The 11,922-nt window shown below is 31.6% G+C and overlaps 1 pseudogene; it reads right to left on the reverse strand.

The window, feature by feature from the left end:
- Window positions 1–9,176: 9,176 nt before the first annotated feature.
- On the reverse strand, window positions 9,177–11,550 carry LOC131658474 (protein FAR1-RELATED SEQUENCE 11-like; annotated as a pseudogene).
- Between the last annotated feature and the right edge of the window lie 372 nt (window positions 11,551–11,922).

Here is an 11,922-nt window from a genome sequence, read left to right on the forward strand (position 1 = left end):
AACCACTTATAGAGCAAAGGAGTACAACAATTGATAAGTCCACCTTTCTTATCGTTCCTATGGTGAATGGAATGATAAGTATCCCCAAGCAAAGTAGGCACGGGATTCCCAATCATGAAAATCCGAATAGCATTAACATCGACAAAGTTGTCAATGTTGGGAAAGAGTATCAAACCATAGATGAGCAAGGCCAAAAATGTCTCAAAAGCAATCATACTTCCTTTATTAGCCAACATAGAAGCCTTTCCAATCAAGAACTTAGAAGTCAACCCCCAAATTCCTCCTTTTTTGGTCATGTTTGCTTTTACATCTGATATTTTTAAATGAAGGAGTTCTGCTATCTCATCAACCTGAGGCTCTTTCTCCAAACCACTAAACGGTATGTCATCCGTAACGGGCAAACCAATCCAATAAGAATACTCCTCCAAAGTAGGCATAAGCTGATAATCAGGAAAGGTGAAACAATGATAAACCGGGTCATAAAACTGCACAAGAGTCTCAAGAATTCCTTTCTCCACTTTAGTCTTCAAGATAGAGATCAATTTCCCATAACGGCTTTTGAAGTTGTCAAGATTAGGAACCAAAGTTGCTAGCTCTTTCAATTCTTTTGCACTTGAATTTCTGAAAGTGTACTTCTTGATGCTTCTCTTTTGATCCATGGTACCTGTGATGTTTACAAAAAATGTCTCTAAGTTCCTTGAAAACCATTTGTGAATGTTATTTTTATGAATGCATGAATGCATGGTTTATGCATCAATCACAATCAAGAGCACACAAGATCACATCAAATCACACAAAGATCAAACAGTCCAGGTTCAAAGGTTCGACGTCACGAGCATGGAGCCATGGGTCTACCCATCCCACAAGGAGTGATCTAGGGAATTTTGTACCTGCCAGTCGGGTTCTACAAAGGTTCCCAGAGTTTTCAATCTTCTATCGGATATTATCGGCACGCACAATTGCTCATGGGCGCCAATAATATGCCTAAAAAGACCTCGTCTGAGCGTAGTATCGCATGACAACAAGCTCAAATTGGTACTTGATCTTGTTTCTGCACTACATCCTAAAAAGGCTTAGATTGGTTAAAAGGATTCTATGTCATTCAGCTTCTACGGACACTCACTATTGAAAGTAATAGCGTTATCACGATGGTTCGTAACAACCTCTACTACCTTCCATGAGGCCTCCACTGATTGGGGTTCCACCATATGACGCTCATGGTAAGGATTGCTCCTGACATGCGACTATTGGTCTTACCTCCTCCTATCTCAAGTTACTCACCAAAGTTCGGGTTAGAACTTTATCTCATCACAGAGGAACCATCGAGCACCAAAAAGAAAAAAAAGAAGATAACAAACAAAGCACACAACAATATATACAGATAAAAACACACAGATAAACAAAAATAGGCTTAACACACTTAAAAACTGGATCCCCAGTGAAGTCGCCATTTTTTTGTAGCGGGGAAAATCTGATATCGAAGCCATGGGATTGACTCGAATCAATATTCCGTTTTGAAATCGCCACCGCGCTTTATTTTTTCAAAGGAAAAGGGAAAAGAACGTAAAACCCAAAGTTTTGTTTTTTTTAAAACAAGAAAGAGAACTCAGGTTTGGGTGTTGATTATATGAGGGGAAGGTTTAAAGTACCCCTCATATCCGTGGTACTCCACGGGAACCTTTTTGAAAATCTGTGTTGTGTGTGTGCTAAAAAACGGTTTGTTTTATTTTTAAAATAAGCTCGGCAAAGCGTTAAGCTTTGTGCCTACATACCTCCTCGGTGCAATGGAGAAGTCAGAGCTAATGTAGATCCGCTTTTTGGGAAAAACGTTTTTTAAAACGGATAAACACTTTGTTGTCGTTAGAGAGAAATACTCAGCCATTGATCTTGAGCATGAGAACAAACAAGTTCCTTGCATCGCAAATGAAAGAAGGGCGCCAACTCGGATAAAATCAACGAGTATGCCACTAGCTCTCTCACGCGGAAAAGATCTCGTTATTATCAATCAATTTCAAAATCGTGGGGTATAACCACTCGTTTCGACAATTAACGGTGTCTAAACTTTTGAAGAAAAGCCACTAAGGGCGAAAGATATTTTTTAAAAAAAGTTTTGAAAAGATTTGCAAACATAAGAATATTTTGGAAAAAGGGAGAAGATTTTGAAAATTTAAGAATGGGAGGAGATGAAGAGGCTAACCTAATGCATAAAATAAAAGCTAAGGAAAGAAACGGTCTAACCGAATAAGAAGCCAACACTTGACATTTTGAGTCAAGGTAGATTTCCCATCCTTTGGATTTATCATTACCAAACCATCACATTACCACTTGGGGATCCAGATGAACTTATTATCTTAACACCACTTCGCATTAAGCACATTAAAATTCTGACAAAAATCGGGCAGAGTAACGGTTGTTTTCGGGTAAAATCCTTATCTCAATGCCTTGGAATTAACCATCAAGGGCTTTCAAGGAAATACCTGCACACATAAACATACAACAGAACAATGCCAGACAGACAGAACAATCACAGGATAGTAATAGAACGAGTCCAGAGGTACTAGGTCCATAAGTCCGAATCTCCAAAGTGCTAGGGATAGTAACCGATAGTCCAAAGAGAACCTTATGTATTTTTTAGATTTTTGATTATTTATTAGTGTTTTAGCGAAAAAATAAAGTATGGTCCAAGTGGACAAAAGAAAAATAACAGAAGCATAAACATATGTCCAAGTGGACAAAGAGAAAATGACGGAAAGTAAATATGATGAAATGATAAAGTAAAGCGATAAAGCGAGAAATGTAAAGAGCGGTAATATAAAGAGCGGTATAGTAAAGGTGCGGAAATTAAAGTTAGTTGTTAAGTGTTAAAGATAACCATCTTGAAACTTGTCAAGTATGTTATCAAAGTTAGTAGGAAGATCTATGGTGAGTGAATGATGTACTCGGATTTAAATTCAATGGGGTTTATCAGAAGCTTGATAGAATCATAGCGACTACACGATAAAAACCTCCACAAGTCTTAAATCAACCGCATACAATTCTCTTCCATGTTTGATCTTTTTTATTCGGGACACGAAATATTGCGCTATGTTAAGCAGATCGCCAAGTGATTTATGTAGAAATCACCCTACAACGAGGCCGGTCAAAACTTTATGTGCGAATGCATGCGAGAAGAACGATATGTAGATCGCCTTCCGAAAGCAATACCGCACGAAAAGAAAATAGGTGAGTGATCTAGTCTTCACCAAGAATCCATAAGAATTCTCAAGGCATTAAGACTTTCATCGACCAAAAGAAAAAAAGGAGAAGGAGAAGATAAAATGCATAAAGATAATCAACTCACACTATCATTAATATCATTCATCTAATATTATGGATTTGGTTCTTTCAAACCTATCAACATCCTAGATCCAATGATATTAATGAAATGGAGGAAGAAGAATAAAATTCACAAAAGATAATCAACTCACACTATCATTAATATCATTCATCTAATATTATGGATTAGGTCATTTCAAACCTATCAACATCCTAGATCCAATGATATTAATGAAGTGGAGGAAGTAGGAAGCCAAAACAAGCATAAAAAAGGCAAAAAACACATTCTGCCAGCAGGAAATCGATTTACCTCTGTAGGAAATCGATTTCCTGAGTCCAGAGTTCAAATTTTTGAAAAAAAATAAGGTGGAAATCGATTTCCTACAGAGGGAAATCGATTTCCTGCACGCAGCACTCAAAAAATCAGCATTAGGAGGCATAAAACTTGACTTAAGCAAACATACAAACACCTTATGATCACATATCCATTGGAGCACGAATTTTCCATCAAATCACCATCAAATAGCACCAATATAGCATCAAAGATGCATTGAACACAAACAACAAAGATCTACATCTTAGAATTGAGAAATTTACCAATTCTTGAATTAAAGTGTTGAAGTAGCTTCAAGAACAAGCACAAAGTGTAGATCCTTCAAGTATGGAGATGAACAATCAAAGAAAAGAGTGAAATGTAGGAGGCTTAGTTCAAAATTAGCAAGATTCAATGTGAACCTTACCAATCTTATGAAAATGAACTTTGGGTGAGGGTTTTGGAAAGGGTGAGAAATGAATTTGCAAGCAATTTTTTGGCTCTCCAAGCTTGAGAAATGAGAGAGTAGAGGGCTCTATTTATAGAGTTGGAGCAAGAGTAGTGGCAAATTGGTCTTTTTGTGTTTGGTGATTAACTTGTGTTTAATTGGTGATTAAAGTGGCAATTAAATGGTAAAAAGTGGTAAAATGGGGTTAAAGAGGGTTTAATGAATGAGTTAATTTTGATGAGGTGGAAAATTGATAAATGATCAAATAAAAAAGGTGCCAAAATGATGTCAAGCTTCCCTCTTATATTTTTTTGAATTTTGCGCACAGGAAATCGATTTCCCACAGAGGTAAATCGATTTCCACCTTCCAATTTTCAAAAATTATTTTCTTGCGCTGTTTTGATTTTTGCCCGATCTTTCACCTGTAAAATATAAACAAAAGAGACAAAACATATATTTTTGATTTTTTGGTTAGTATAAACAAATAAAAACTCTAAATGCTCGATAATTCCCCTCAGAGATAATCACAGTATCAAAGATCAAGCTTCACAATGGTGCTCTTGATTGATGATTGAATGCAATTGATGTATGATCTTAGGGTTAAAAATTGGGGTATGACAGAATGCCACGAAAAATACGCTAAGCTTCAGTACTTTACATATTTCGTAAAAACGTTTAAGTCCCCAAGGATGATTCTTTTCGAATTTAGCTTCAATGCTAACTGTCTTCGTTCCAACTTAAACCATCATTCTCGAACATGGCCATCAGTAGCCATTTTGATCTCAAAGATGGTCATCAGTAACCATCTTCCTTCGAATTTCAAGCCTTCGAAGGATATTCTTCCCAAACGAAATCTTCAGCTAGCAGTTTGTTAATCACATAATTTTATATTTTTATATTGTATCCCTTAATCCTATTTTTTTTTTAAATAATAGATATATTTTCTTAAAAAAAGTTCTTTATTATTATAATATTTTTGATGAACAGTGTAATATAGTGTATGTGTAGAAATTGGTGCCAAAATATCATTTCTCTCTTATTATATTAATGTAATAATTAATATTATTATTCTAAATTAACCTTGTAAATTGAACATTATTATTTTAAGTTGATACTTTAATAGATAATTCACACTATTATTTTAAGTTGACACTTTGATAGATAATTCACACTATTATTTTAAATTGACACTTTGATAGATAATTCACATTATTACTTTAAGTTGACATTTGATAAAAATATTTCAAAATAATAGTAATAGATTTTTAATTTATTATAACACTCCTCATTTTAAATATTTATCAGAGTGTTCCATTGAAGTCTTGTCAAGAAAAATATTATAAGAACATATGTTGCCTCGTTAAAAATCTTATTAGAAAAAATCAAATGGGATAAAAATCTTAATACGGAAAAAAGTACAATATTTTGTTCAACCAAACACATTTAGTTCTTCTTCAAAGATCTCAAAAGTGACGCATTCCAATATTTTGTATATGTTTCTTGAAAATTGATGTATGGAGTGCCTTTGTGAAGAGAACTGCCACATTGTCACTCGAACAGATATAATGAATATCAACCTCTTTGTTTCTTTTGAGTTCTTATGTGGATGAGAAGAACTTTAGAGGGATATGCTTGATTTTGTCATTTTTGATGTAGCCTTCTTTCATTTGGGTGACACATGCAACATTATCTTCATACAAAATTGTAGGATTATTATCATTTGGTAAACGAGAAGTTTCATGTATATGTTGAGTTATCGATCGTAACCATTTACACTCTTTGCTTGCTTCATGAAGGGCAATTACTTCCGCATGATTTGAAAAAGTTGCTACAAGTGTTTACTTTTGAGATCTACATGATATTGTAGTATCACCATGTGTAAATACATATCTAGTATGTGATTTAGCATTATGTGGATATGATAAATATCACGCATTTGCATAACCAAGGAAAACTGGTTTTATATTGTTAGAATAAAACAAACCAAGATCAGATGTACCTCAGATATATCAAAATATATGTCTTTTTGTAGGACATGAACTGAAACTTGCTAGTAAATTCACTGCAAAACACATATTAGGTCTTGTATAATTAGCAAGGTTCGTGAGTATCCCAATGGCACTAAAGTATGGTACTTCAAAGCCAATATCTTTTTTTATTATATTCCTTAGGTCTAAATGGATCCTTTTGAACATTAAGTGTTATACCCAACATATTGAAGTACTAAAAGGGTTTGCTTTATCCATGTTAAACTTTTTCAATACCATTTTTGTATAATTTTATTAATGTACAAATATATCTTTTTTAGTATACTCAATTTGTAAACCAAGGAAAAACCTGATTTTTCCCAGATATTTTATTTTAAATTCTTTCTTTAAGTAATCTCTTGCTTCAGTGATTTCTCTATTAGTTCTAGTAAGATTTGAATCATCAACATAGACGACAATTATTACAAAACTGGATATTATTTTTCTTATAAAAACACAGGAGCAAATATAATTATTCTCATGGATTTCTTAAGCAAATATTCACTTAGCCTATTATACAACATGCGTCTGAATTGTTTTAACCCATACAATGATATTTGTAGCTTAATTGCATACATTTTTCTAGGTTTTAATATCTCCAGCATCTTAGATCCTTCTAGAATTTTCATGTATATATCATTATCAAGTGATTCATACAAATAAGGAGTAACAACATCCATAAGATACATATCAAGATTGTTAAATATCGACAAACCAATTAAATAACATAGAGTAATAACATCTATAACAGTAGAATATGTTACCTCATAATCAATTCATGGTCTTTGGTAAAACCTTGCACAACAAGACAAGCTTTGTATTTGAAAATCTCATTTTTCTCATTTCGTTTTCTTACAAAGACCAGCTTATACCCACTCGGTTTCACACTTTTAGGTATAGCCACAATATGGTCAAATACTTTTCGACTTTTAAGTGAATTTAACTCAATATCTATTGCATCCTTCAATTTTTCGAATCATATCTATTTTGACATTTATTCATATTTCTTGGTTTGGAATCATCATTTTCATTCATTATTTCACATTCAATGGTGAATGAAAATATTTCATCTATATTCATATTTTTAGTTTCGTTATCAATGATTTCATTCTTATTTTTAGTTTCATTATCAATGATTTCATTATCATTATATTGTGCTTCTTCGAGTGTACGTTTTTCATTCGTTGATTCATTATTATCTAGTGTCTTTCCAAGAACACTTTCAATCATATTTACCTTTTTTATTATTTTCTTTTTCATGAATTTTTGTCTTTGGATCCCATTGGTCGGCCAGTTTCAAGTGTGTCTTAGATGTTCCCTCTATATCATTTAGCTTTAAAATCACATTTTGAGATGGCACATTTACAAATGGTATATGTGACTCTGTCACTCTTTTCAAATCAGTAAATGAATTTGGCAGTTGATTTGCTAAATCTTGTAAGTGCACTATTTTCTTTTCCATAATTTATTATACGAGTCCAAATATAATAAATGGGGTATATACCATGTTATCTCATTTTCCAGTTGTTTATTTTCTCCTCCTAGTGTTAAAATGACAATCAACAAACCTTGCCTGGAAATATCACTTGTTAATGGTTCAAGATATCTAATAACAGATGGTGATTAATACCCTATATATTCCCAAACTCATTTAAGGTCTCATATCTTTGTGATGGAGATATTGGGACATATATTGCACAACCAAATATCTTTATATGAGAAATATTTGGTTCCTTATCAATTGCAACTTGATAAGGGGTATGTTTATGATCAACACTTGGCCTTAGAAGGATGAGTACTGCAGCATGTAAAATTGGATGACCCTAAACTATAACTAGTAATTTATTTCTCATTATCAATGGTAACAATATGTTAAAGACATTTGATTAATGACTCAACAAAATTATTTTGTGTTTGTACATGAGGAACAAGATGTTCAATAGTATTCCAATTGACATACAATAATTATTAAATGATTCATATGTAAATTCACCTTCATTGTCAAGTATACTTTTCTTTATAGTGTAATTAGGGAATTCAACCTTAGTTTGATTATTTGTGCAAGAAATTTTGCAAATGTCATATCGCGACTTGATAGTAAACATACATATGACCATCTACTAGATGCATCAATTCATATCATAAAATACCTTAATGGTCTTGACGGAGAATATATAGGTCTATATATATCACCTTGAATTCTTTCAAGAAATGTAGTTGATTTTGTCTAAATCTTGCCTGGTGAATGCTTTGTTATTAGTTTTCCAAAAGAACAAAGTTTACAAGGTTTATCTTCTTTTATAAGTTTTAAACCTTTCAATGGATAATCATGGGTACTTTTAACTATTTTACACATCATTGTTGAACCAGGGTGACCTAAACGGTCATGTCATAAAGTCACAATTTTGGGATCCTCTTTTACTACTAAATTACATTCAATTTCATGTATATATGTATAATGTAATCCACAAGACAATTTTGGTAGTTTTTCTAAAGTTTTTTTCTTTCCTAAAATATTAACAATAATATTAATGTATTTCATATTACCTTCAATTGTAGTTTTAGTATTAGGGTGCTGCTAACCAGTGCCCCGAGGCACTGGATAAGGAACATTAAATAGTCCTTGATTCTACTTATTTTTTTGAAAAAAAAAATTAAATGTTAAATTAACTAAGTATCCATAATTAAATACACTATTAAATCATAGGAATAAATTTATTTATTGACTCTTTGTCTCTTTTACTATATCCATTATTTAAAGTGTCAAACTACACGTTTTTCAAACAAAATAAACTTTAAAAAAGTTAAACAATAAAATATAGCATAAAAATAAAATAATAATTAAAAAACTCAAAAAAAAATTCATATTTAATTTAAGTATTAATACAAAAATTTAAATATTTTGATAAAATCCAAAATATGAAGAAAAAAAAACTTAAACATATGATTGAGTCTCCATTATACTTGTTCATCAACTTCATGAGCATATTCTTGTTAAAAGAAGAAAAAAATGTAAGCAAAAAATCATTTTAATTAGAAATTTAATTTAATAAATTTAATAATATATTTGTACCTAAACTTTTGAAAGAAGAATTGGATTTAAATTGGCATCTTCACAATTTTTCTTTTTTTTTTTTGTTTGTCTTCTTTTTTTCTTTTAGGGGACATGTAACAATGTTATGTCCTTCGCCTTTGCATAATCCACAAGCATTCATGTTATGAGATAACTCTTTTCCACCTTTAATTGGTCTTCGTTTAGGACGGCCTTTTGTTTTGGAAATTGGGGGATAATGAATAACTTGTTGTGAACCAGCTTCATTATTGCAATCCATTATTTGATAATCAACTACTTCATCATCTGCACGTGATTCTTGAAACCGCCATCGTGACAACAAGTAGTCATTAGGGATTCTATGACAATCTTTATGAAGAAAAACACTAAGAATGTGGCGACACAATATCCCCCAAAATTCAAATAGTTTGCAACTACATATAGCTATTTTACCATCCCAAAAGACTTGATGTTTCTTACTATTATCATCTTTATAGTATTGCAACACTAACACATTACCATTCTCATGAAGAATTGAGTATTGGATGGATCTTTCAAACTCATCTTGAAACTTCTGAAAAGAAAAACGTGTGAGAACACTTTGAGCTTGCTCTTGTAATGGTGACATCAACTTCATATTTGACCCTTTGCACTTTTCTAACATTATATCAAGCTCTTCTTTTTGCTTAATATCATCAATTGCTATATCAACCTGAAAATAATTTATAATTTTTTAATACAATAATTTAGAAACAATTAGTATTAATATAGTTAAAAATATCTCATACCTGCTTTGCAAAGTCAGTTAAACTTGTGTGGCAATTGATGAATCTCTTAATGAATGCGTTAATACTCTCTGATCTTCCAGTGGTTGTCATTCCACCAAAGAAATATTCACGAAGATAAGCGAGTTCCCAATACTTTCTAATCTCATACAATCCTTTCACATGTTTATTTGTCTGCAAGTTATACTTAGAAACAACTTTTGGCCATTGATACTCAAATTCTTCACATGTCTCCAATTTATACAATACATAAAAATCAGAACACCATTTTACATATTTGTCTCGAAGTATAGCATTAAACCAAGAACTAAACTTGAAAGTTATGTGCCATATACAGAAACTATGCTTTGTTGATAACATTTCTTTCGAGATTGCTTCTTTCATCCATGGATCTTGGTCGGTTAATATAGTCCTCGGTGACTTCTTCATCAAATTTATAAAAGTCTATAAAAAAGGATCAAATAAACAAATTAAATAAAAGGGATTAAATAATCAAATTAATAATCTTCAATAAATAATTACCTTCATTAACCAACGAAATACAGACATTGTTTCAGTCCGTAAAAGTGCTCATCCAAAAAGTATAGTCTTTCCATGGTTATTCATACCCACAAAAATTCCAAACGGCATTTCATAAGAATTTACCTTGTATGTAGTATCAAATACAACAACATCACCATATTTTTTGTACCAATCAAAGAAAGAAGCAGAGGACCAAAAATTATGTTCTAGCCTTTTTTCTTCATCAAGTGTATAAGAATATTGAAACTTTGAGCAACTCTTTTTTACATTCTCACAATAATTTAGAAGATCCACAGCATCACTTACTTCAACTTTTTTATTGGCTTTCAAAAAAAGATTGCAAACGTCCTTTTCAATAAATGGAAGATATCCATGCTTCACATTTTTCTCTAACTCTAAGATACGCATTATTTGTCTAACAGAAAGCCCGCCTTCTTTTAATAAGAAAATGCAATCGTAATCATTTTCAGAGATAGTTCGATAAGAAGGTAAAAAACGCACCTCTGATTGAGTTAGTAAACCATGATTATGTTCAACAACAAATGTTGTAACTCGCCACTCACTTGGAAATATATCTTGAGACTTTTGTAGTTTAATTCGTAAATGAGCTTTACATTCACACTTTGCTGATTCTCTTTTTCTCTGTTCTTTTGATGGTTCTATGTCTTTCGAGGAAACTCTACCTTCACGATGACAAAAAAATCACGCCGACTAATAATTCCATCCTTTTGTTTTATGAACCGACCTTTTCGAATTGAGAACCCGTGATGATATGCATATCTCTTGTAAAAAGCAAATGCTTCTTCTTCAGTAAGAAATATTTGACCAATAAAAAGAACCATATTTGTCTCATCACAAACTTCATCTTCATCAACTTCTTCTTAAAAATTATTTATAACAATATTCAGACTTGAAAATATAGGATTTTGACTCTCAAAAGTTACAATTTTTTCAACTTCTAACATGTCTTTCTCCATGATATTATGATCAAAATGATCAACAACTATTTCTGAATAACCATTTTCTAAAGAAATATCATCAGTTGGACTCTCATTCAAATTAAAATTTCTTCTAATAACAATATCCATTGTTTTTTATCTACAAATAAAAATAATACTATAAAAATAAATTATAAATTCTATTGTTAATGTTGAAGAGTAACACAAAAAAAACATAATTCTAAAAATAAAATTATATTCTAGTCAAAGAAATAACTATAGTAAGAAATTATATAATAAAATAAAAATTGAAATATTATAGATTAAAATCATGTACCTGTAGTTTTGAAATAATACTTCAACAATTAGAAGCAATGCTATGAATAGTAGAATGGCGGAATGAAAAGTTGTAGTTGCAGTAGTTTTAATGGAATGAAAAGTGTTATTTATGACCTTGTTTTCAAATTGCAACGTTTTAATTTTAATTATCTCTATTAATAATCTATGTATTCTAAAAAGGAA

Source organism: Vicia villosa, linkage group LG3, assembly GCF_029867415.1.
Source record: "Vicia villosa cultivar HV-30 ecotype Madison, WI linkage group LG3, Vvil1.0, whole genome shotgun sequence".
NCBI classification, from domain to species: Eukaryota; Viridiplantae; Streptophyta; class Magnoliopsida; order Fabales; family Fabaceae; genus Vicia; species Vicia villosa.